General features: G+C 41.4%; 1 long non-coding RNA gene across 1 annotated transcript in view; it reads left to right on the top strand.

Annotated features, from left to right (window-relative positions):
- LOC148133098 (uncharacterized) overlaps positions 1-26,538 on the top strand; it is a 704,593-nt gene that overhangs the window by 411,158 nt on the left and 266,897 nt on the right. The window lies entirely within an intron of this gene.

Here is a 26,538-nt window from a genome sequence, read left to right as displayed (position 1 = left end):
AGGTTTGAGCACTGAATATTTGAGTATGTCAGGCTGATTCAGTTATTTGTAGCTACAAAACAATCCAAAGAGAAGGAGGGGAAGGATCTTTTTCCCACCCAGTTCAAGGCAGGGGACCCAGATGGAATGCAAATTCCTCCTTCCTTGGGATCACCTGGATGTTTTCCCCAGACAGGAAATCACCCAGAAGTGACTCCTTCTCTTTATTTATTGCAGAGACTGATGTGGATACCCACCTCATGTGCAACAGCCACTGCTGCTGCAGGGGACGAGAGGGCAACGGAGGCATGGATGGGCAGGCCAGGGCTTCCCTCTCTCCCCCCCGAGTGTGCTTCTTGCATGGCCCCAACCCTTCAGCCCACGGCACTGATGCGCATCTGTGCTCCGGAGCACCTGGCCGGCTCAGGTGCACAGGGCAGTGTTTGCTGGTTGGGTGGACGGCTGCCTCATGCCTGAGCTGGCCAGCATGCTGGAACCCAGAAGAGCAAAGGGAACAGAGCTGCTAGCCAGGACGGCTGGGGCTGTTCAAGAAGGGAAGGAAGCCCCAGCCCTCCTATCCTCACCCCCGCTGCCCCCTCACCTCTGGTGGTGGTGGCTGTTGCAGTGCCGCTTCCAGGCAGGATGCTGGAGGAGGAGCTTCTAGTGGGGAGGTGAGCTACCTGAATGGAGATGCTGCTGAGGGCCTGATCACTGGTATGCTGAGCTGGGTGGGAGAATGCCGGGGACAGAAACAATTGCGCCTCCTTGGCAAAAGTGGTGGGAAGGGGGGCCGTGCGTGGGGGTGGGGGGCTCTTCTGGGGCACCCAAGCTGGATAGGTGCTCTGGAGCATGGATGCGCCATGGGCTGGAGCCACGCAATAACCCCACTCAGGCAGAGAGGGAGGGAAGCCATGGCCCACCTATCCTGCCTCTCAGCTCTGCTGCTGTCTGGGTCTTTTGGCATGCATGCCCAATACTCTTCCCTTTGCTGGTGTTGGCACCTACATGCACACCAGAAACCAGACCAAGTGGCCAATGCACATGCGCACATTGGAATTAAGATCATCTTCCTGGAGCATGCATGTGCACCAGGTGACTGCTCTTCTGGTTTTTGGTGCACATGCGCACATGAAGTCCAGCTGGCCAGCACGCCGGAACCTGGAAGAGCAACAGGCGATGGCTCCGCGTGCCCGGAGAAATGCCTCTGCGTGCCACTTCTGGCACGCATGCCATAGGTTCACCATCATGGATCTAGACTTAGGTAAAGAGATGAGAGAAGAATGCAAGGTTTTAATGATAAATATTAATGGACTTAGTGAAAAGAAAGAAATTTTTTAGCAAATTAAAGAGCCAAAATGTAGATAGAATAGCCTTGCAGGAAGTTCATATAAAAGAAAAACAGAAACATTTGTTAGACTGCAAGAAATTAGGAAAAACATTCATCTCATTAGATCAACAACAAAAGAGAGGGGTAGTGTTGTATGTAAAAGATAGGATTCTAGCTAACCAAAGTTATAAAGATAAAGAAGGCAGAATTTTGATAGTAGAAATAGAAATAAACAACAGGAAAATATTAATAGTAAAAATCTATGCACTGAACGTGGCCCAAGAACAATTTTTTAGAAACTTACATAGTACAATTCGAGATATATACGATGAGATCTGCATTCTAAGTGACTTTAATGCAATCATGTATAAAACATTAGACTACAAAAGCAATAACATGAAAATAGGGAAAAGAAGAACACTATCTAAAACTTTCTTTAAAATGGTCAAAGATCTAAACATCCAAGACATATGGAGAGAAAGAAATCAAGAGAAAATGCAATACACCTTTTACTCAAACAGACACCAATCGTGGTCAAGGATCAACATGGTATGGATAGATAATTAACGCAGAAGTAAAAGAAGTAGAAATAGAAACAAACTTATGGGCAGACTACAATCATATTAGATTTAGCTGGAAAGGATGAAATAAAACTCCAAGGTGGACTTTGCAAAGATCAATTTTAAAAGATGACTATAGATCTAAAATGGAAAAAAAACTGGGGTTCTTTTTCAAATAAAACAAGAAAGAAGACACATCCCTACAAATCCTCTGGGACATAGCAAAGGCCTACATGAGAGGGGTGACTATAGCATATATGGCAAAAAAAAAAAAAAACAGCGACAGAGAATCCTAGAAGGAGAATATAAAAGATTGGAAACAAAACTCCAGGAAGAGCCACAAAAAAGAAATCTAAAAAAATAAATGGATTTAATTAAACATAAAATTAACTTACTTGAGAAAGAAGAATTAGCATGACAACTAAAAAAGACAAAACAAAACTTCTTTGAGAATGCCAATAAACCGGGATGATGGTTAGCTTATATAAACTGAGGAAACGAAGAGAAAAAAGCTGGATTACCAAATTACAAAATGAACAAAGGAAGATATGCCATCAGGAGGGGGAAAAATATTATCCAAGGGTTTTACAAGAAATTATATAATGAAGATTGCTACATTGTAGAAGAAAAAGTGATACAATGTTTAAAGAAAGAAGAATTATCGAAACTAACGGAAGAAACAAAAAATATGTTAAACGAAGAGATAAGACTATCTGAAGTAATTGGGGCAATAAATAAACAAAAAAATAACAAGCTCCAGGCCCAGATGGACTTCTGGCAGAACTGTATAAAGACCAACAAGAAATCTTAGGAAATATGCTACTTAAAGTATTTAATGCAGTTCTAGAAGAGGCCAAAATATCACAAACATGGAGAGAAGCAACCATTACAATTACCCCTAAAGAAAATACAGATATCAAAACACTTATCAAAATACAGATATCAATACTTATCAAAAATTACAGACCAATATCTCTTTTAAACACAGATTATAAGATTTTGCATCAATAATAGCTGATCGACTTAAAACATTTCTAAATGATTTCATACACACCGATCAAAATGGCTTCCTACCAAAAAAGACAACTCAAAAATAAGAGTAATCCTAGACACCTTGGAATTCTATGAAGAACATAGCAGGGAACAGATGGCAATATTGTTTCTGGATGCCCAAAAGGCATTTGATAATGTTAAATGGGACTTTATTCTGCAACAACTAAGGTATATGAATTTTGGTCAGAATTTTGTAAATGTAATATTGGCGATATATAACAAGCAGGAAGCCAGAATAATAATATATGGAGAAATTACAAAAAACTTTAAAATTCAAAAAGATACGAGGCAAGGCTGCCCATTATTCCCACTGTTGTTTATACTAACGCTAGAAGTACTAACAAGGATAATTAGAAAAGAAACATCAATAAAAGGACTAAAAATTAAGAAAGAAACATTTAAGTTACAATCCTTTGCACATGACCTAGTTTTTATCCTGAAAGAACCACAACAATCAGGGCTAAAACTCATAGAACTATTAGAAGAATATGAAGAGGCTGCAGGACTGAAAATTAAATAAGAGAAGACTAAAATAATTACTGCAAATATGACGAATAAACAAAAAGAAACACTGACTAAGATAACAGGCATCCAGATAGTTAAGAAAATAAAATATTTAGGGATCCAAATATTGGCAAGATGTACAAAAATCAGGGAGGATAACTATGCCACATTAACGAAATATATAGCAGAAGTTCTGGAAAGATAGGGAAACTTAAGGCTATCCTTTATGGGTAGAATAGCCATAATAAAAATGAACGTCCTCCCCAAATTATTTTTCCTCTTTCAAAACATACCCATTAAATTAGACAAAAAGTTTTTTGGCAATTTGAATAAAATAACATCAAATGTTATATGGCAAAAGAAAAAACCCAGGATTAAACTAAAACCGTTACAAGATGTCAAAGAAAGAGGCGACTTTGGTTTACCAGATTGGGAAACATATTATCAGGCAGCAACACTTACTTGGGTAAAGGATTGGATATCCCTAAAAAACAAAAGATTATTATCATTAGAAGGACATAACCTACAAACTAGGCTAGCATGCCTTTCTGTGGTATGACAGATATGAGGCCCAGCAATATTTTCAATGACATCAGATTAGACAGGCATTATTTTTGGTATGGAATAAAATCAAACAACAAATATACATAGAAACCCCAGTTTGGTTATCTACTCTTGAAGCCTTAGTACACCCAATTTTTTTTAGTCAAGGGAAAGTCACCACATATAAAGATATTACAAATGAGGCAGGAGAACTTAAATCAAGACAAGAATTAATAGAACAAGGGGTGGAACTGGAATGGTGGGCCCATCTACAAATCCAATCAAGGTACGGGACAGGTATGAAAGAATGGGGGATCAGTAGACAGCCAATAACACTAGATTAAAAACTACTTGGATCATAGGATAAACTGATAAGAAAAATTTATAGATTCTTACTGGATTATAAGATGGAGGAGGAGCAGGTAAAAGAAACGATGTTGGCATGAGCTAAAAATTTTGGGTATGGTATTAATTTGGATAAATGGCAAACTTTATGGGAGAGAAACAAAAAAATAACTCTGGCCACTTCCTATAAGGAAAATCTATAAAAAATATTTTATAGGTGGCATCTTCCTCCAACAAAATTGGCCAAAATGTATCAAAATATATCACCCAACTGCTGGAAATGTACCCAAGAATATGGATCATATTACCATATATGGTGGAAATGTAGAAAAACCCAAGAGTTTTGGCATAGAGTCCAGGGGTGGCTTGACGAGATGATAGGGCAAAATGTGGAATATAAACCAGAATTTTTCTTACTCGGAATCATAAGAGAAAAATATAACAAAGAGGTGATCTATTTAATAATACATGGGATCACCGCAGCAAGGTTAGCCTTTGCTCAAAAGTGGAAAGATAAAGAAATTCCCAATGAAGGTGAAGTAATAAAAAAGATATGGACTTGCACTGAGATGGATAAATTAACTTTGGAAATGAAAGACAAAGATGAAACAGAATACTATAAAGCAGGGGTGGGCAAACTTTTTGGCTCGGGGCCGCATTGACTTTTAAAATTTGACAGACGGGCGGGTCAGCACAAGATTTTTGGGAATCGCCCCCTTTCTTCTCCTCCTTCCCCTCCCTCGGAGGCCCCTGAGTCAGGAGTTGCTACCGCCGGCGCGGCTCCGTGCGGCTCCAGTCCCGCGTTGCCTCGGGAAGGAAAGGCAAAAAGGAAGAGCCGCGGTGGTGCTTTGCAACGGCAGCAGTGGCACCGGGGCTCAGGCTCAGCAGTTCCTGGTTTTGCCTTTCCCTTCCCAAGGCAGCGACTGGACTGGCGCGGAGCCGCGCCGGTGGTAGCAACTCCTGACAGCCCCAGCCGGACACCTGAGCGGAGCCCGGGCAGAACTGCCTGTTGCTGCTGCGGGCGCTGCTGCGGCGTCTGGCTGCCCAAGTAAAGAACCGCACCAGCTCAGGGCAACTGTGAAGCAAGAGGGGAGAGGCAGAGAAGGAGGCAGAGAAGGAGAAGGGGAAACCCGGAGCGCCGCCGGGCCTGAAAGACTGGGAGCAGGCTTTTAAAGTGTGCGCCCGAGCAGGACCGCTGAGCCGGGAAACAGGGCACCCACGCAGGGCAAGGCTCCACCAGCAGCGGCCTAGCTTTAGGTGGCTCCAAGCAGCCCGCTCCAAGCAGCCCGCCCGCCCGCCAGGTGGAACAAAGATGAAACAGAATACTATAAAGTATGGGATAAATAATATCAATGGTGAGAAAAAAGGAAGGATCTAGATCCAAAAGATAGGAGGGTTGGCAGAACGGATGATTAGAAATAGAAAATATTGTATAAATGTATATAAAACATGTACTTTATGCCATAATATGTATGACAAACAGGATGGTCAGGACTATCACACCACGTCCAATTTTTAAAATAAATTTACTTAAAACTTTTGTTAAAAAAAAAGTAAGGCAATTGCATGGGGTGGATGAAGGAAACCTTTCATTTTTATAACCAAAGAAAAAATTGGCATTAAATCTTTTCATCTTCACCAGATCCTGCTATACAAGAGCATAATTTATCCATTGTTTGTGCATCAGTAGTGCCAATATAAAAATGTTTAGATCTCAGGAACAGATGTTTGTGTTGCAATACTTGAAGTCGCTTCTTCACAACTTATTTGAGATGAGGCATCAAGGGAAGGAATCTAACCTGCCTTGCAAATTAAAAGTGTGGGTTAATTTTTCTTTAAGCATTCTCCTTTGGTTCCTTTATTTAGAGTATGGGCCATCAATAATTATTTTGAGTCTAGTATTGCTGCAATTTTCAATGACAAATTGAAGTCATATAAACAATTTCATGATCATTTCTATTCTAAACTCACTTATGTCAATGGGATAAGGAAATCAACCAGAAATCCCATTGGAGTTATCCAATCTCATGTAGAAAATAATGTAGTTCTTTGCCTTCTTGTATATTTCTTTACCATATTTTAAAATGTTAGCAAGAGTCAAGCAGGAACTCTTGTAAGATTTAATTGTGTGTATGCACTTTTCCCATTTAAAAAACTGCTATAATACAAAGGCTGGCACATGACTAGTTTAAATCTTGCCTTATTGAAGCCACTCTTTGGTTTAGATATTTCTGCAATCATTGAAAGCATTTAACACTGTATTGGAATTGACATTGATATTTTATAAGCTGCGAATAACAAACCTTGGTTTCATCAGCTGTCTGAACCCAAGCCACCATTTCTCAATGTTTTATATTAATTTCTAGTGTTAGTAAAACACATATATTTGTAGTGTTTTAATATTTTCCCCAAACATATACACTGCTTTGAGATGTTTTGAAACATTAGACTGCAATATTATCAGACTTTAAATAAATAATGCTTTTGGAACACACAAATGTAAGTGAAAGCAGAACACAACAAAGAGTTTAGAAATATGCATGAATCAATATTTCTTCAAGGAGTTATTGTTGATCACTCTTAACCCTGTTTACCTGCAGAGCCACCCAATGAGGAGGCAGCCACGATTGCTTTCTGTGCACAGAGCTGAAGCTCCTGTCCAGCAACAAGCACACAAGGGCACTGGGAAACTATATTTCAGATCCCACAGGAAGGTCTTGACAAGCAAAGGTTATCTGGCCCCATTTATTGGTCAGGGAAACAGCACAGGTGTTCTTTTTCTTAGCTTTTGCATCATGCCTTGTGTTCAGGATTCAGTCAATCAGTTTCCAATGGAACTTGTATAATATTCTTCGACTTACAGGTATGCCAATACAAAATATAAGGCAAGGATAGAAAAACTTTTTAAGATGGTGGGCATATTTAAAATTTAGAGAAAGTATTGTAAGTATAGACATAAAATGGCTGCTATTACAGATGGTGCTAGTAAAAAGCAAATCCTATTTTCCAGAAAACACTTATATTGCTCCTTGCTACTCTCTTTCTAAGAGCGATCTTTTTTTACTCATTACATTGACCCCACGAGGCACATATCCATTTTCATCCTTTATTGGGACTCTTCATATATTGGTAGCTGGATGTTATTCTGTGAGGTTCAAATTACCAGAAATTGAACACATAGACCAGTGGCCTCCAACCTTTTGGGCACCAGGGATACAGGTTTTGGGCATATGGATACAGGTTTTTCAGCAGACTGGAGGGACATGGTTTTGTATGCTGTCTGCATCTCGCAGCTGGGGCTTCATTTGTTTGCGTGACCCAGTTTCTGGCATGATGTGGCCAGTGCCAGTCCATGGACCGGGGGTTGGGGACCTCTGTCATAGACCATCACACTTCAGACAAATATATACAGTGTATTACTTTTAGGACCTATTGAGGAATTGGTGCTAAGTGGTTGCAGGAAGTGATATCTAAAACCTGTATCAGAATTGTCCATCTTCCCTTAAAGTCTCAGAACAGAACAATGCAGATATTACATTATGCCATGCCCTCCTCCAAAGTCATATAATACCCTATCCATAGAGCGATAGAGCACTTATCACTTCAATTTATCTTCATTTTTTTTCCTTGAACAGATGGCACTTGGCAGCATTCCACTGCCTTTATTTTCTAAGAATGTCTATACAACCTGGATAAAGTTCATAGGAAATTTTCTAATAAAAGTATGGTAACCAATTTTTTCTTGGAAAAAAATAAAGTACAATACTAAAAAAGGAGCAGATCTGAAAGAAGTTCATAAAGATAAAAAATATTGTTTATTTTTACAATTTGACTTTAAAAAAGGAAAATTTAAGAGCAAAATCAAGAAAAACTTCACAAAAATGCACACTCTAATAAAAATATCTAAAATCAAACAGAAGATGTAAATCTATTTTTAAAAGACAATTCAATTTCCAATTCATTTTTTTCTCCACAAGATGGCGGTGCATTCACTCAGCGGCCCCGAGCTCCCGCTATTGATATGCGGTATTTGGAATGATGTATGAATGGATGTGTGTGCACAGTGTAGTGCAGGGGTGGGCAAACTTTTTGGCTCGGGGGCCGCATTGACTTTTAAAATTTGACAGACGGGCCGGGTCAGCACAAGATTTTTTGGGAATCGCCCCCCCCTTTCTTCTCCTCCTTCCCCTCCCCTCGGAGGCCCCCTGAGTCAGGAGTTGCTACCGCCGGCGCGGCTCCGTGCGGCTCCAGTCCCGCGTTGCCTCGGGAAGGGAAAGGCAAAAAGGAAGAGCCGCGGTGGTGCTTTGCAACGGCAGCAGTGGCACCGGGGGCTCAGGCTCAGCGGTTCCTGGTTTTGCCTTTCCTTCCCAAGGCAACGCGGACTGGAGCCGCGCGAGCCGCGCCGGTGGTAGCAACTCCTGACAGCCCCAGCCGGACACCTGAGCGGAGCCCGGGCAGAACTGCCTGTTGCTGCTGCGGGCGCTGCTGCGGGCGTCTGGCTGCCCAAGTAAAGAACCGCACCAGCTCAGGGCAACTGTGAGGAGCAAGAGGGGAGAGGCAGAGAAGGAGGCAGAGAAGGAGAAGGGGAAACCCGGAGCGCCGCCGGGTCGCCTCCTCCAAGCAGCCCGCCCGCCCGCCGGGCTTCCCCTCCACCGCACGGCTTGGGGCCAGGCACGAGCGCCCGCGAGGAAAAAGGAAGCCGCAAGTTGCTGGGAAGTTGCTCGGGTACTGGGAGCAGGCTTTTAAAGTGCCGCCCGAGCAGGACCGCTGAGCCGGGAAACAGGGCACCCACGCAGGGCAAGGCTCCACCAGCAGCGGCCTAGCTTTAGGTGGCTCCAAGCAGCCCGCTCCAAGCAGCCCGCCCGCCCGCCAGGTGGAACCCTTCCCACTCCTCGGCGGGAAGACGCTCCAGCCTGCAAACTTTGCCTTTGCAAAGTTTAAGCCTGGAAGCCCCGGAAAAAAAAGGGGGATCGGTGGGGACTCACCTTCGGAGAGGTCGCACTCGAAGGTAATTTCGAACTCCCAGCCGAGGCCTTTGCAAACTTCTTCTTCTCTTTCCTACCCCGAGAGTGCTCCGCACTGTTTTGCAGCTTTGGGGGCCACGCGGCACAGGGCAATACGCCACGCCCAGCAATTTTTTTTCAGGGGCGGGCCGGATTGGACAGACCAACGGGCCGGATGTGGCCCGCGGGCCGTAGTTTGCCCACCCCTGGTGTAGTGCAAGGGGCAAAATTTGCCTACACATGCATAGAGCTGCTAAGCATCGGGCTTGAAAGTCAATCCAGGATTACCAGTGATTTTCAGCAGTCCCACAACACAGCGAGGCTTCCAGGATCTCCATGGGTTGTTGTCAGGTTGGGGAGGTGCCAGCGAAAGTGAAAGGAGCAGAAAGAGAAGCGCGGCTGTAGAGCTGGACTGTTAGCTCAGCTCAAAAAGCAGCCTCATAGACTAGTGCTGCTGAGTGCGGGAACTTCCGGTGGCAGGACAGGGACGTCCAGAGGTGGAGAAGCCCAGCTGTGGCTTTCGAACACCTCTTCTCGCGTTTGGAGGGATCCCCAGTGGATACACGAAACCCGTAGAGCTTTGTGTCAGAATAGAGGACCCCCGGGTTGCTGTTTGGGGAAAGGCAACTCCCCAGCAACGAAGGAAGAGTCTCTGAGACCAGCGCGATTGAGCCAGCCGCCAGCTAATGGCAGCTCCAAAGTCCGGTCTGTCACTGAACTGACGAAGCGAAAAGTGACAGCCTGAAAGATCCGAGCAGAAAAGGGCAGAAGGACTACAAAAGCCGTGAGAGAGATCGGTCTGACTTTCCCTGTTTCATTGTGAGTAACAGTGGTGGGAAGCTGGAGACAAGCGGTTCGAAAAGTGAAAGGGGGATAAACGCGGATAGAATGGCTCGACACTTAAAGTGAAAGTGTGGATTGGAGCGTTTGGAAGAAGATTGTCGAGGAGAGAAGAAGGCAGTGGGAAATTTAAGAGGCTCGGGAGTGGATTGCCATCTGGGACCAGTGCCTGAGAAGACTAGAAGACTAGGAGAGGACTACAGCTGCGAAGGAGGGCAGAGCGAGCTGTAGAGAGCGAGATAGCGACGCAGTGACTTTTATATGTAAGGTCCTCTTCCTTTTAGCAACATTGCCTACAAAACTGATCTCTAAAGTGACCGATCTGAGGCGGACACCCAAAGTGACTGTGGACTGACAATTGCTGGCAGAAGGGAAGAAGAAGAGGGAAGAAGAAGAAGGAAGAGACAGACGTAAGCCTGGTAAAGACTGATCGCTGAGCGCTGACAGCACTTCCTCCCCCTGCTCCTTTGGTGCGCCCAGGAAGAAAGACTATAAGACTAAAACGCCAGCCCAAACTCAGACTTGTTTTTCTATGGAACTAATCCCACAGATACGTGTCTAGTGATTCCCCGAAATCTAAAAGACCCTTTTCCTCCCACACTCTCTCTCTCTCCCTTTCTCTCTTAGTCTTTCCTTTCTCTCTATAATAATTATAAATATAGGTGTAAAGGCAAATTGCTTATTATAGTTATTAGGGTTTACTGATTAGAGTCTCTTGAATATACAAAAATTTTAAGGTCTGTTAAATAGGGTTGACTCAGATTAATTGGAACCTTAAATATTAATATACATTATAGGATAAAGGTATATATAGAGTGAGAAATTCTAGAGTTGTTTGTTAGCTTTAAATTAGTTTGATTTGATATGGTATTGATTTATTAGGGGTAAAATATAATTAACTCTGGTATATAAACTTAGTATAGAGAATAATATATAATACATAATACATAATACATAGTATTTGATAACATTCTATTGTATAGTATCTGATAACACTTTATTGAATTGGAATTTAAATTGCCTAAACGACAAATTGGGCCGAAGAAAGAGATCTAAAATAACTTGGTGTGTAAGCTTAGTAAATAGACTTGTAATCACACTTAAGGGGCTATTACATCGAATGGTGATTTGGGATAATATTCTTAACATTGTCCAATTGCAAAAACAAATCTTATCAGAGATGACTTCCACAACAACCACGGCCCCGAAAATGGGAAGGAAGAACACCCAGATCTTGACGTCAACTTTGGCAACTGCCTCCCCAACGACGCAGAAAACTATAGAAGAGACCTTGACAGGAGAAAAACAACCGACCGTCACTAATGCTAATCTACAAGCGACACTATTATCCCTGCAAGAATCAATGTCTAGAATGCAGGAGATTATGATTAGGAACCACAATGAGACCAGAGCCGATATTAGCGAACTGAAGGAAGAAATGGGTAAATTAAAAGAGGAGATGAGAGCAGATATACAGAAAGTTGAAGATAAGGTTGGGACAATGCAATTGGCCATGGAAAGAACTGAAATAAAAATAAAAGAAATAGAGAGGAGGACAGAACGAGCGGAGAGGAACCTAGAAAGGACTGAGGAAGACTTTAAAAATGTTAATAGAGAAATGGAAGATTCCTTGGTCCAACTTGAGATGGACAGAGCAGCGGCATACCTAAGGTTCCAAAACGTGGAGGAATCCAAAAATGAAGAACTAGAGCAATTAATGGCAGGTTTGTTGGCTGAACTAGTTGAAAAAGAGAAAGATGACTTACTCAAAGAATTCGACGAAGTCTATAGGGTGAACACCAGTTACACAAGGTGTCACAATTGCCCAAGGGAGATCCATATCCGCTTTTCAAGAAGATGCGTGAGAGACCTAATACTTAGAATGGCCAGAGACAAGAGAATATTATATAAGGGCAAAGAGATCATAGTTCTTAAGCAGATTCCAAGAAAAGTGAGGGCCATAAGGCAAGAATATAAATTTTTAGCTAATTACTTAAATAAAAAAGAAATCTCATTCAAATGGCTAATTCCAGAAGGGATGTTAATATCGTGGAAGGGAAGAAAAATTAAAATAGATTCAATAGAACAAGCACAAGACTTCCTAGAACAGCTAACAACCACGGAGGATCAACACACTAGGGACGAAACCCAAAGGAACATGCAGGAAGATCGTAACCGCCATAGGAACAAAGAAGAAAGACCCGTCCAAACTCAAGGGAAAGACAACTTACAACAAGAAAGAGAAGAAACAACCCCATATCAACCACAAGAAGAGAGCCGTATAGTTACGAGACAAAAAGCGAGGCAGACTTAGGTAAATGGAGGAAGGAAGGAAAATTCTTTCCATCAATATAAACGGCCTAAATTCAAGATCTAAAAGGAAAAAGATTCTAACCAAACTAATAAAACAAAACGTTGATATAATTTGAATACAAGAAACACACATTAGGAAAAACGAGGAGAAATTCCTAGATTGTCCGAAACTGGGAAAATTATTCACAGCACCAGCAGATAAAAACAAAAAGAAAGGTATTGCAATATATGTGAGAGATGACTTAAAAGCGGAATTAATCTGGGCGGACCCTGAAGGAAGAACTCTGGTGGTACAAATCTCGATTAATGGCATTACATTTTTACTGGTAGTAATCTATGCCCCAAATGATGATCAAGGTAAATTTTTCAAACATCTCCACCAAAAAATAATAGACTTCGAAAAAGGCAATATTTGTCTGATTGGCGATTTTAACTCTATTGCTGACTACCGGAAGGATCATAGTAACATGAGTAAGAACAAAAAAGGAAAAAGAGAATTTTCGAAGCCATGTAAGGATATGATGAATGAACTGAACCTGGTAGATATCTGGAGAAAACTAAACTCAAAAAAAGAACAGTTTACTTATTATTCTAACCCACACAAAACTTGGACAAGAATAGATATGGCTTGGATAAACGATGAATTAATTAATGAAGTCAAAGATAGCGAAATCTTACCAAACGACTGGGCTGACCACAACCCAATTCAAATAACCTGGAGAGGTAGAAGAAAACCAAAGAAAAGATGGACTCTTAACACTCACTTAATAAAAGAAGAAGAATATACTAACAAATTGAAAGAAGAACTGAACTTCTTCTTAAAGGAAAATAATAATGAACTAACTTCGAAACAAAATATATGGGACACAATGAAGGCATTTATAAGAGGAACAACAATCTCTTACAATGCTATGAGAAATAAAAGAAAGTATGCCCAACAAAGTAACCTACAACAAGAAATTAAAGATTTAGAAACCCAACTACAAAAGAACCCCAAAAATCAAAGAATACAGAACCAGTTAATAACAACTAAACACAAACTAAATTTACTGGAACAAGAAAAATTGGAGATTAGTCTGAAAATGACTAAACAAATCTACTTTGAGCATGCAAACAAGCCAGGGAGATGGTTAGCCCACAAACTTAAGAAAACAAAAGAAAAAAGATTGATACACCAATTAATGGACGAGAGGGGCAATTTGCAAGAGGAGATAGAGAAGAAAAAAGAGATCACTTTTAAATACTTCGGGAAATTATACAAAAAGGAAGAAGTCTGTGAGGACAAAATAATGAAATACCTAGAGGAAGCGAATGATAAAGCAATTGGAGAGGAAGAGATAGAATTATTAAACAAAAATATAACATGGTCCGAACTGAAGTCAGCAATAGAGAAGCAAAGTAACAATAAAGCACCAGGACCGGATGGGATACCTGTAGAACTTTACAAAACAATCATAGAACAAATTGGACCACTGATGCTGGAAGTATTTAATGAGGTACTCTTAGCAGCCAAGATGCCGGACTCATGGAGGGGAGCCTTAATTTCACTGATCCCGAAGGAGGACCTAGACCATAGACTTATTAATAATTATAGACCAATCTCGCTCCTGAACGCAGATTACAAACTATTCTCTTCTATAATAGCCAATAGATTAAAACAGGTTTTAAACACACATATTCATGAAGATCAAAATGGATGTCTCCCATTTCGACAAATTAAGAATAATCTAAGAACAGTGATAAACATTTCAGAATTCTATGAAGCCCATCCGGAAAAACAATTTGCATTTATGTTTTTGGACGCTGAAAAAGCATTTGACAATTTAAATTGGCATTTCTTAATACAAAAAATATACAATATGAACCTCGGCACCAGATTTGAAAACATCGTCACTACAATATACCACACCCAACAGGCAAATATTCTAATAAATAGGGAACAAACTGGCCCGATAAAAATAGAAAAAGGGGTAAGACAGGGTTGCCCTCTCTCCCCTCTGCTTTTCATATTCGCCCTAGAATCTCTTTTGACGTACATTAGGCAAAATTCGAGAATTAGAGGACTGGGGATTAAATCAGAAGAGTATAAAGTACAAGCCTTCGCTGATGATTTGGTTTTTTTTTTTTGGAGGAGCCCATAGAAAAAGGACATAACTTATTAGAAGAACTAGAACGATTTGGAGAAGTCGCAGGATTTAAAATTAACAGGGGAAAAACGAAATTAATGACTAAAAATTTAACAGGAGACCAGAATAAAGAGCTAGAGACAACAATGGGAATACAGGTGACAAAAAAAATTAAATACTTAGGAATTTGGCTAACTCCACAAAGCAAATCATTAAAAGAAAACAACTATGACAAACTTCTCCAACAATCCAAGAAAGATTTAGATTCCTGGAGTAAATTACAACTTTCCTTATTGGGCAGGATTGCTCTGATTAAGATGAATATTCTGCCAAAATTTCTATATTTATTCCAGACAATTCCAATCAAATTAAATAATATTTTTTTATGGAATTAAACAAGATAACGCTGAAATTTATTTGGCAGGGGAAAAAAGCTAGGATTAACATAAAAGCCCTACAAGATCTGAAAAGCAGAGGAGGGTTAGCCCTGCCAAACTGGGAAATATATCATACGGCAGCCACCCTACTATGGATAAAAGAATGGGTGAATCTAACCAACAAAAGAACACTAATATTAGAAGGCCACGATATGCAGAAAGGATGGCATGCCTTTCTGTGGGAAACTGGGAAACCCAGGCAATCATATTTCCATAGGCATCTTATCAGGGACTCTCTATTAACCAATTGGAAAAAAGTACGTAAAAAACTCTATCTAAAAATACCGATTTGGCTATCTCCAATGGAAACGATAGTACACCCTAATAATTTGGATATAACTAAAATGATTAAGTACGAAAATTTATTAGACCCACAAGGAAAACTGAAAACATGACAAGAATTACAAGAGCGAGGATTTATAATTGATCAGTGGGTGTACCTTCAAATTCATAGTAGATACAAACAAGATATTAAGGAATTTGGAATCTACAATAAATTACAGACTTTAGACAAAATTCTATTAGGGCCGAGCAAAAAAAATATATCTAAAATTTACAAACATTTATTAGAAACTGAACTAGAACAAGAAATTGTCAAAGGAAATATGATTGCGTGGAGCAGAAACGTGGGACGGAGCATTACCCTAGCAGAATGGGAAAGGATCTGGAACAGGAACATTAAGATCACGAAATCAGCAGCTTATAAAGAAAACGCATATAAAATGTTTTATAGATGGCACCTGCCCCCTTCGAGATTGGTGAAGATGCACCCCAACACGAGCCCCAATTGTTGGAAATGCCAAAGCATAGAAGGTACCTTCTTCCATATGTGGTGGTCATGCAAGGAAACCCAGAAGTATTGGCAAAAAATTAGGCGCTGGCTAGAGGAGATAACCAAGGAACAAATTGAGTACAAACCAGAGTCCTTCCTTCTAGGAATTTTTGATAAACAAATATCCAAAAAATCAAAGTATATTACAATTCATATCTTAACCGCGGCCAGACTGGCATTCGCCCAGTGCTGGAAATTACCTTCCATCCCCACTAAACATATGGTTATCCAGAAAATTTTACAATGCGCCGAAATGGACAAACTAACCCAAGCATTAAAAAATAAAGAATCCTCAACCTATTATAACAATTGGAATCCTTGGTATAATTGGCTAAACCAAAGATAGATCACTTCTAGGAAAATTAAGGGCGAGGGCTTCCGAAGCAGAGATAAAGAAAAGCACCGACGACGACATTTTTGAAGAAGAAAGGATCTTACAGACAGTCACAAAAAATATGGTTTTATTTTAATTGTTTTCCCTATTCTACCCCCCCCTTCCCTTACTCTTCCCTCTTTCCTCTCTCAACCCTTCATCTCTTTCCCTCTTGGCCTATGCTAAGGCCTGTTTGTCTTTTTGTTGTACATAATTTGTAGTTGTGTTGTTTTTTTAAAGGTAAAATTAATAAAGTTTTTTCTAAAAAAAAAAAAAAAAGACTAGTGCTGCCAAGTGTCTTTTTGAGCAACGCCAGATCCCAGTCCACAAAATTGATGAATTAGAGCTGCTGATGGCAGCAAGCAGGCTTACCCATGAAAGCTGTGTGATGATTGTAACAGAGACCTGGATACACCCAGCTATACCCGATGCGGCAGTGGAGTTGACAAGCCGAGTCATTTATCACTCTGATAGAAATGGCAACTCCGGTAAGAGCAAGGGAGGACTCTGTATCTATATACACAGTGACTGGTGTGTTAACAGCAGAGTTGTTTATACGTATTGCTCCCCAGATGTGGAACTGATGACTGTCACATGTAGGCCATTTTATCTGCCTAGAGAAATCACTGTGATAATTATTATAGCTGTTTATATTCCACCTGATGCCAATGTCAGCGTGGCACTTTCTAAGCTATAGGCATCTCCAGGCAGCAGCAAACTCATCTAGAGGGCGCTCTTGTCGTGGCTGGGAACTTTAATCAAGCCTGTCTAAAGACAGTTCTCCCTAAGTTTGTGCAATATGTGCAATTGTCCACCAGAGGGAAGAACACTTTAGACCGTGTGTACTCTAACCTGAAACAGGCATACAGAGTAATCCCCCTCCCCCACATGGGTACATCTGACCATCTTTCACTTCTGTTATGCCCAAAGTATGTCCCTCTCAGGAAAAGAACTCAGCCAGTCATGAAAATGGTTAAAATCTGGGTGCTCTCAGTCAGCTGCAGGACTGTTTTGAAACTGCTGAGTGGAGTGTATTTGAACATCAAGACCTGCATGAATACACTGATGCCGTACTCTCTTACATCAAAGTGTGCACTGACAGTGTAACAACGGACAAATGCATCAGAATCTATGGGAATTGTAAACCATGGATGACTGCCGAGGTATGGACACTACTGAGAGCCTGGGATTCTGCCTTTAAGGCAGGGGACAGGAATATATATAGAGAGGCCAGGGCAAACCTTAGAAGAGGCATTAAGATGGCAAAACAATAACACATAAGGTCGAGAACCACCTAGCAGATAACAACCCGAAGTAAGTGTGGCAGGGACTGCATACCTAACTAACTATAAGGGCAACATGAGGAACACTGTTAATGCTGATGCCTCATTGGTAGAGGAGTTGAACATCTTCATCCATTATGAGGTGAAAAGATCAGACCCTGTAGCCTCTGCCTTCCAGCCTTCTGATTCCCACCCACCCACCCTATACAAACATCAAGTGAGAGCTGCACTGAAGGCTGTGAATCCCAGCAAAGCTGCAGGTCCAGATGAGGTGCTGGGGATAGTGGTAAAGAATTGTGCCGAACAATTAGCAGGGGTCCTGACAAGGATCTTTAATATCCCCCTTTAAGCATGCTGGAATGGCCTGTGTTCCAGCATGCTTAAAAGCAGCCTCTATTGTCCAGGGGTGGGATTCAACTGGTGTTACTACCGGTTCAGTGATTACGTTTTGCTGGGGCTCGCTGCCTTAGAAGAGCAAGGAAAATCCTTAGCGATGACTCACACCTGGTCAGCACTTCTTCACTCTCCTACCATCGGGTAGAAGATATAGAAGCATAGGCAGCCACACCAACTAGCTGAAGAACAGTTTCTACCTGTGGGCTGTCAGACTTCTGAACAGAAAATAACTTCATGTCAACATAGTATGATAGACTTGCGGGGCCGGCACGTTGTGCAATAAGTTCACATGGTGTAATAAGATTGCATGTTTGTTAGTAGGATTCACTGGGTTAGGGAATTTCTGTCTTCACTGTGAGTTGTGTTGTGGGTAGTGAATGAAGGGAGGCTCAGCCAATCTCACTGTACAATAAACGTTGATTGATAGAAGTTAATTCAGTTCTAATTTACTAACAGCTTTATGTAGTTTTTATGTAGGCTGACTAACATATGTACTTGAATGTTTCTATTCTTTTAGATTTTTTTTCTTCCTTTCCATGAAGTATAAGCAGTACTACAATTAAAAATATCTTAAAAGCAACCCAAGCAGGTATTAATTGTGCAGATTGTCTTATTTAGATAAAAGCTTCAAAATATTTTTTCATCATTTTGTAAAAAGTGAATCCATTAATGATGATATAGTTGAATGTTGTCTTGAAAAAAAGGACACTTTCTGTGTTGACTTAGAAATTATAGCAACAAAAGTCCAATATATCTGGAAGATATCAGGTTAAGAACAGCTATCTAACTTCTGGGAGAGAGATGGTGATCTGAAGAAACGCAGCTAAAGGCAGGGTCAATATCTGTAGTGCAGTGGTGTCAAACTCGATTTCATTGAGGGCTGCATCAGAGTTGTGTTTGACCTTGGGGGCCTGCAGTGGGCTTGGCCAGCTCAATGTCACTTGTGTTGGAGGCACCGGTGATGGCCCAAGCGCTCTGCCAGTGAAAACCGGCTCCAGAGACAGCCTCCTGCAACCCTCTGTCAGCAAAAATAGAGCTCAGGAGGGCCACACAACATTTTCACTGGCAGAGGTTCCTTTGCTGTTTCAAGGGTGGCTCTGCAGGCCAGATCTAAGTACCCTGCAGGCCGGATCCCCCTGCGGACCTTGAGTTGGACACCCCTGCTATAGTGGAATGAAGAGCTGGTAAGTAGATTTGGCTCTTTTTAATTCTTTCTGGACAAGCAGGTAATTGAGAATACTCACAAGTGCTCCATAGAATTGCTCCTCTTGTTTATCAAAAGGACACTGGTTGGCATACTTCCTTTTCTAATCACTTTCAAAAATTGCTTGTTAATTGCTTTGCAGCTATTAGGAACCTTTGGATCAATAAGTTTGACAACATCTGGTGAGTTTACTTTGATTCTTTGAAAAAGACACTTTAAATACAAGTTTAGGGACTTATTTTTTTTCCTTTTGGAATAAACAGCAAAAGGTCAATTCAAACTTTGATTTTTTACATGGACTAAGGGTCCAGATGGATTTGAAATAAGATTTTGGAATGAATTATAAGAATCCTTTCCAAGAAAAAACACTTTTGTTTTGAATTCTCTTTAAAAATGTTAGGATCAGGGATTGAATTTGGACATTAGAGGGAACCAGAAAGAAAGGTTACAATTAAAGGAGAAGAACAGTTAAATTTGACTCATACAAAATATTTTAACATTGAACATATTGAAGAATATTTTTAATGGACCCAAAAGTTAATTTTAAGAGTTAATTTTAACTTAAATTTTAATTTTATAATCCCTTCACAAACATTGTTTTTCAAAGATGTTATGAAAGAGTTTCACCTGATAGGATTGAGTCTGATTTGAAAGTAGATTTGAAAATGACAGGCCACCAGAATGATATAGAAAAAGATGGTACACAGGACATATAAAAGAAGTAGTTGATGTCTCAATAATTAATAAGAAGCTAGCTAATGTCTTAATAATTAAAAGGTATATACAAGTAATAAACCAAGAGAGGATTGTTAAAACTTTGAAGAATTTTCTGAAAAGGAGCAAAGAAAAAAAGTGGGGAAAAAAGTTCTAAGACATTATTAAAGGGACTAAAGATTGTTAAAAATTGCTTCTTGATCAAGGTTAAAATAGATATACGATTGCCCACAATGGGCTTTGCTGATCAGGAACTTTGCTGATAAAGCTTTGTTTATAGATGAGATGGGATATGGGAAGATATTGTTTTAAGAGAAGGTAGTAAGCTACTAAAATTGTTTATCCGTGTGATGAAGGGGGAAATAATTTATTTATGTATTTTATTTTTCTTTGCTATATTCTTTTTTTTCCTATTTTTTAATATATTTTCCTGTAGGCACTTCCATGTATACTATTGTGAACCTGCACTGCATTACCAGGCTGATAGAAACTTTGACTAAGAATGTTCCTTAAACTGGGTAAGGACAACTTCAACATGTTGTTGCAGTTACTACTTGCTACTTAGTAAGCAGGGGTGAGATGCTACCCTTCTGCCCAGTTCTAAAGAACCGGTAGCTTTGAAGAGCAGCAGACACTGCACCCGTTCTGTGTTTGCTGCTATTTGGCTCACCCACTGGCCCGGGCTCTTACCTGTCCTTTATTTCCTGTTTTTTCAACCTCAGCTGCTTTGCGCAGCACAGCTGAGGTTGAAAAAGCAGGAAAAAAGAGTTTTTTTCCCCAAACACTGTGCACCTGTGCGCAGTGCTTTTCAGCTGTCCGGGAAGCACAGCTGATGTTTTTTTTTACACGCGCACACAAAACGTAGTAATCGAACATGCAGTAACACCGGTTGAATCCCACCCTGTTAGTAAGAATTTATTATGCTCCTATTTCATTCATCCAGAGGGTATTTCATTTTTGTTTGACTATCTGGCAGACTCAATTTAAAAGCAAATAAAACCCAGTGATCTGATTGCTGCATCATTATAAGATATAATTTGATAGGAAGGTTTTGGCTTAGTGTGATGAATCAATCACATAGTATTTTACAAGTATTTGTGAAATAGACCAATCATGATTAAAAATGCTGGTTTATTATTGTATAAATGCAGCTGTAGCAATATAAATACCATGGACATTTAGGATAAAAATCTATAATTCTATAAACAAAGACTTGAAAATAAAAAATGATATACAATAATTACACTATACCAAGAAAATCCAGCTTTATTTCCAAGTTAGCCATGGTTGATGTGAGCTAATCACAGCTAATTAGTGATCTTGCTTCTGCAGTAAAAACTTCAGTAAATATCAGGCTACATGTAGCATGTTTGGGTTAACTTATATACAATATTAATAATTGGTTTGACTCTCAGGATTACCAACCTATGCCACAAAAAACAAAAACACCAATCAGAACTATGGCATGGGAGTGAAATAGATTTAACCATTTCCCCCATTGCATAAATTCCCAATGTCTCATGGATTCAGAGGGTTTTCAGCAGGTGCTTGGGGGATTACTGTGAAAGGAACATTGCTGGCAGCTTCGAAGGAGGCTTGCTATGTATGCCCCCTTTTTAAGAAGCCTCTCTAGATCCAGAATTACTAGATAACTATTGTCTTTTTAAAGAAAGGTTGTTGAGATATTGGTAGGAAGAAGCAGATTATTTTCAGTGAGGGTTTAGGCTTGAAATGGAATGGAGATTGCATTGGCTGTGCTAATGGATGGACCTGGCTGAGAGAAATATGCCCACCCTCGTCTATTTACATATTTTAGTAGCCCTTGACACCATTGAGAATAGTATCCTTCAGGGCTACCTGTGAAGGGTTGGAGGCAGAGGCACACTATTACAGTGGTTTCTACTCCTTCTTCAGTAGGTGGCTCCAGGTCAATGAGGGATGAGAGAATGGTCCAGTGGCTATCCCCTTGTGAAGTGCCACAGAGGTCAGTTCTTTCTGTAGAGGCATAGGGAATGCCATTGAAGGATAGCAGGAAGATTCATTACCATACCAACAATCAGACAAGAGTAACTTAAGCCCATTCCAAGAAACTAACTTGAGGAAATACCTCAGAGAGACATTTCCTAATTCACATGGAGATAAAGGGAGAGAAGGAGAAGCACATTCAGACTTGCAAGTTTCTGTTATTATTACTGTTTCAGTAAAAGTAGTTTTAAACCTATATGGCATTGATCTCTTAATCTTGTCTACCCTACATAGCTGACATCTTCCCATTGTATGTTTACTGAAGTTACTAGAAGTCATCTAGTAGTTTGAGGTCCAGTATCACATTATGCTGATGATTCCCAGGCTAGACTGGTGATGCCACTGAACTCCTAATACATGGGAGTGGGGGCTGGATGGGAGAGAACAGATTTAAATTGTTACTGTATGTCCATCAAAGCTTTGTGTCTGCATGACTTTTTTTTTGATGGAGTGACATTACTCTTGGAGGTCTATGACTTGGCGCTCTTTCTGGACTTTTGGTTGTAAGCTGAGGACTAGTGGTACCAATTGTGGCCCTATCTATGTTGAGAAGGGCTTGCTACAATGATTCATGCCCTTGTCGTCATCCATTTAGACTACTGCAACATACAGGAAATCCTCAACTTACAACCATAATTGAGCCCAAAATTTCTGTGGCTGTGAGATATTCATTAAGTATCCCGAGGTCATGTGATCACCTTTGGCAACCTTCTGGCAAACAAAGTCAATAGAGAATTCAGATTCATTTAACAACCATGTTATTAATTTAGTTAAGTGAGTTTTGCCCCATTTTATGATCTTTCTTGCAGAGATGGTATTCAACAGGTTCTGACCAGTTCCGGAGAACTGATAGTGGAAATTTTGAGTAGTTCGGAGAACCACAAATACCACCTCTGACTGGAGATTTTACAGTATCCTTCCCCTGCGACACGCACCAAGCCACGCCCAGAGAACCAGTAGTAAAAAAATCTGAGTTCCACCACTGCTTTCTTGCCAAAGTTGTTAAGTGAATCACTGCACTTACTAAATTAGTAACATGGTTATTAAATGAATCTGCCTTCCCCATTGACTTTGCTTGTCAGAAAGTTGCAAAAGGTGGTCACATGACCTCAGGATAGTGCAGCTGTCAATTCATAAAACATTCCTATGCCTGTTTTAGTAGTTGCCATAAAAGGAGGGGGGGGAGGAAATATGGAAGAGCAGTGCAGCAGTTTGAAATCGAAAGTACATTCCAACACTTATCTTTAAAAGATTGTAACTAAAATACCAGAATTTTGCCCACAAATATATTTAATTGGAGAAAGTGATTGATGTCACCCAGCCTCTGAACATGCTTAACTGGATAATCTGATTTATGAGACACCCAGGGTGGGTGGGTGGAAACAGGGTCACAGATGACTGTAAATTACGTATGCCAGAGTTGGCTTCATACTGGGCAATGCCAGTATGTCGCCTCTAATAAATCCTTTGAAGTTTTTTGAAGTTTGATTCGAGAATCATGATTTAATTAGGGTGATTGCTGGAATCCTGATAGCAAGCCAACTCTCATAATAAATCAATATTACCGGGGTCCTGAGTCCCAGCCTCTCCAATCACTCCCCGACATCTGGGGTGCGTTGAGAAACTCAGGCAGCCATGGCAGACGGCAGGCTATCAGAAGGAGAAACAGACTTGGCCTCCAGCCAGAAGCAAACAATGTGATAGCATAATTAAAGCTGGAGGTCAGCCCCACCTTGAATTCCGAAGCAGAGAAACCTGCTCCAGTGGAGAAAAGAAAACCAGATAAGTACTAGTGGAAAAAGAAAATTCTTAAAGCCTCTGAGGCTGAGTTTCCCCACCCCCAAACTCAAAAAGGGAGAAGGCCCTTGAGTGAACTGGGAAGAGTGGATTGGATGTGGGACTGGGCACAGGCCAGGGCCCCAAATTCCTTGATGGAATCTCTGGGGAGATTCAGGGAGCAACTGAAGGAGGAATTTGACCGGGCCACCATTCGGGATGATGGCCCATCATGCTGCCCAAAACAGAGGGGAGTTTTTACAGAGTCCTTTGAAGTGAGGAGAAGCAGGCAAGACTACAGCCCTCCTTCTCCACCCACCAGAAGAAAAAAAGAGTCCAAAGCTGAAGCCAGTGCCTCCTCCATGCAGCAGGCAGCCCTCTCCCCCTGTGCAAACTAGAGCTAAGAAAGGCCAACCACCTTGAGCGCAGGCTTACAGAGAGCAACAGGAGGGAGGAGCAGTACTCAATGAACTGCCCCAGTTCAGGGTAAAATTTGAGGGGACCCAGAAAAACTAGCTCTATTCCTTGACTCAGCTGAGATCCACCTAGAATGCTATGGACACCTCTACCTATCCCCCATGGTGAATACTATTTCTGAGGGGCTAGAGGGAGAAGCAAGAGGATGGCTAGCAACCCTCCACAAGAGAAGGGCCCCCCAACTGCAGGACGTAGATGACTTCCTATGACTGCTAGAGGTCAGATTTGAGGAGGCAGAGGACCTGTACGTGGAAGATGAGTTCAGCAGGGAGGGCGACCCATCAAGGAACGTATCTGTGAATTCAGGAGGATCGGTGGGAAACTACTGCTTTTGCCTGAGCGGATGCTGGTTCATTTTTTCAGAACAAGCCTAGACAAGCAAATTAGCCAAGTTACTGCTGACATCGGGACATCCTGAACCGCCTGAGTGGTTCTGAGTGGCCATAAAAGTTGATGGGGCATTCATTACGTGCTAACGACATGAGAAAGCTGCCAGAAACCAAAGAGAGAGGTCAGCCAGACCAGAGATCACCCAGCCGACGAGGAACCATAGCACCACAACTGATCCCAAAACCAGCCCTCCTACAAAGCCCAATTAAATGCTGTTGATGTGGGGGGATGGGTCACATGGCAGCACATACAGAACCCCAGGCCTGAAACCAAGGTCAGAACCACCACCCAGAGCATGTCTGGAACGAGGCCCCAGGCAAGCCACCAAGGCATCCCAGAAGGCCCTTCAGGCTGCAGAAGTCCTTCCCCACCCAGCCAAAGGGGGGGAGCCCCCAGACAACAATAACTAGTCGCCTGACTCCTATGACAGTGAGGATGAGGGCAAAAATGACCCAATATGGCTCACAGCCCCAAAAACAGGAATTCAGGGGACTTTCCAAGCCCTAATAGATTCAGGCTGCACTACATACCTGATCAACCTAACCACGGTCCTGAAACTGGGGATCAGAGTGAAAAGGCTGGCCCACCCGATCTGATTTGAATAGGTCGATGGATGCCTATTGGGAGGGGCCCATGCTACTCATTTAACCGAACCAGTGAGAGTAGAGCTAGCAGATCACTGGGAAACAATTCAATTCGTAACGGCCCCAAAAATGACAGATGCAGTTGTACTGGGACTCTCCTAGCTAGACAAGTGGGGCCCAATCATCTGGTGGCAGGGGGCAGCCACAGACTGAGGATATCAAAGGGACCCCAACTCCCTCCTCACCATCAAATAGAAGCACTGCCCACGCAGGGAACCCTCCCAGAGGGCTCACCAGAACAACTGTCAGCCACTTCTGACAAAACCTCAGGGGCCAGACAGATCCCAAGAGAATATCAGGACCTCGCAGAGGTATTCAGCGAGACTGAGTGTGATGTCCTACCTTCCCACCATGAGGCAGACTGCACCATAGAAATCATCCCCAGGGCAAAACTACCAAATCCCAAAATGTACGCCATGACACTCTGGGAAATGGAAGAAATGAGCAAATAAATAGACAAAAAGGGGGTTCATCAAGCCAGCCAAGCACAAGTTGCAGCCCCAGTCCTGTTCAAAGAGAAAAAAGATGGGACTATGAGATTATGCGTCGATTTTAGAAGCATCAACGACCTGTGTTACACAACCTATACCTCCTCCCGCTCATGAAGGACATGCTATCTCACCTGGCCAAGAATTTGGTCTTTACCAAATTCAACCTCAGAAAGGCTGCCAGAAACCAAAGAGAGTCACTGAGTCCGTATTAGGGAGGGGGATGAATGGAAAACAGCATTCAACTGCCTCCTAGGGAGCTTTTAATTCAAAGTCATGCCTTTTGGACTACAGGGGCCCCCGGTCTCTGAATTTTGATCATGTGACCATGAGGATGCTGTAAGTGTCATGTGTGAAAAATGGTCATCAGTTACTTTTTTCAATGCCATTGTAACTTTGAATGGTCACTAAACAAACTATTGTTAAGTCAAGGACTACCTGTATTCCTTGGGTTACTTTTAAAGATTACTTGGAGATTGCAAGTTGGCTCAGAATGATGCAATCCATGTGCTAACTGGCATTCTCTGGTGAAAATATATTGCACTAGTGCTCCAGACCCTACATTGGTTAACAGTAGGTTTCAGAGTATAATTTGGTACTGACCCATAAAGCTCTACATGGTTCAACACCAAGTTAATTTGCAGAACTGCATTGTCCCACTGGAATTGGTCTAGCCAGTACATTCTACCCAGGATAAATTATGATTGGTTCCCCAGTTTAGGGAGATAAAGGAGCTGATTTATGTAACAAACTTCCGTTGTTAAAAAGCAGTCACATTTCCACTTACCTTGTTCCTTTGATAAAGACCAGCATTAATTTTGAAAGTATAATTGTCAAATTGCCCTTATTGTAAAACAAATTATACAATGGCCTAAATATTTTAAGTTTATGCACTAGATTTAAAAT

This window comes from Notechis scutatus, chromosome 1 (assembly GCF_049901735.1).
Source record: "Notechis scutatus isolate UNSWTSFEM ecotype Mainland chromosome 1, rNotScu1.2, whole genome shotgun sequence".
NCBI classification, from domain to species: Eukaryota; Metazoa; Chordata; class Lepidosauria; order Squamata; family Elapidae; genus Notechis; species Notechis scutatus.
Note: the sequence above shows the minus strand (reverse complement) of the source record. Positions and strands in the feature narration are given on the sequence as shown.